This window comes from Apis dorsata, unplaced genomic scaffold, assembly GCF_000469605.1.
Source record: "Apis dorsata unplaced genomic scaffold, Apis dorsata 1.3 scaffold_83, whole genome shotgun sequence".
In the NCBI taxonomy this organism is placed as follows: domain Eukaryota; kingdom Metazoa; phylum Arthropoda; class Insecta; order Hymenoptera; family Apidae; genus Apis; species Apis dorsata.
The window spans coordinates 8,565-9,556 of record NW_006263381.1 but is presented as its reverse complement, the minus strand read 5'-3'; positions in this window follow the sequence as shown (position 1 = coordinate 9,556).

The window sequence follows — 992 nt, the reverse complement described above, 5'->3', positions numbered from 1 at the left end:
ATTGTTGTTTTTGCAAGTTTTTTACAACCACACTTATGGTTGTGATTCGAGTANAAAAAAAAAAATCACTAGAAAGAAAGAAAGAGAAGAAAGGATATTTTCTTATTTTTGAAATTTTTCGAATCTCTAGATCCTTCGATTCTCCTCATCCTCTCGATAATTTTCAGATCGAATCCGACAATTTAGATAACGAAACCGGAATGACCGTATCTTTTTTAAATTATTTATACATTGTGCAATGAAAAAAGTATATAAAGCAATTATTTAATATTTTTTGAACGATCCATTTTAACGTGTAAGACAAGTAACGAGTGAACTTTATTATTCGTAGCTTCAATAAAAGACAAACGAATTTAAGCGAACCGTATCGATAAAACAGATCGTGTTGCAGACATTTTCTAATCAATTTAATTGATATAGATTATCGAAGGAACGATATTGTGTATATTTATCTTTAAGTAAGTGGTTATTCCATTGCAATAATTCCTTTTGCTTTTTCATACCGTGAATTATCTTTTATCAAAAATTTTTTTCCTCTCCTTTAAAAGGAAATCGTTGACAGCTTCACATCTCTTCTACTCTTTTTTTTCTTTATAATTTGTTGTATTTAACAAAACATGAAAAACCACTTTGAAAATTGATTGAAAAAAATTATCAAACACTTCTATTGTTTTTATACATATCGACGTTCAAACAAAAATTTGACTATTTTAATTTTATTAATTTTCTAACGAAAGTTTTTCTCTCTCTTTTTTTTTTTTTTTTTCTTGGATTGTCGAAAGTTTCACGACACAAAAGAAATATTGATTGCGCAAGCTATATATATATATTTTTTCGTTCGACATAGACCTCGAACGAAATTGTTTGCTCCTTCTCCTAAAGAGAATCCGGAAACGATCTTATATAACGATAATTACTTTCAATTTCGGAAGTCAAGAATTTGCGTAACACACACGATTTATACGATTTATTTCATTTTTTACGTGCCATTT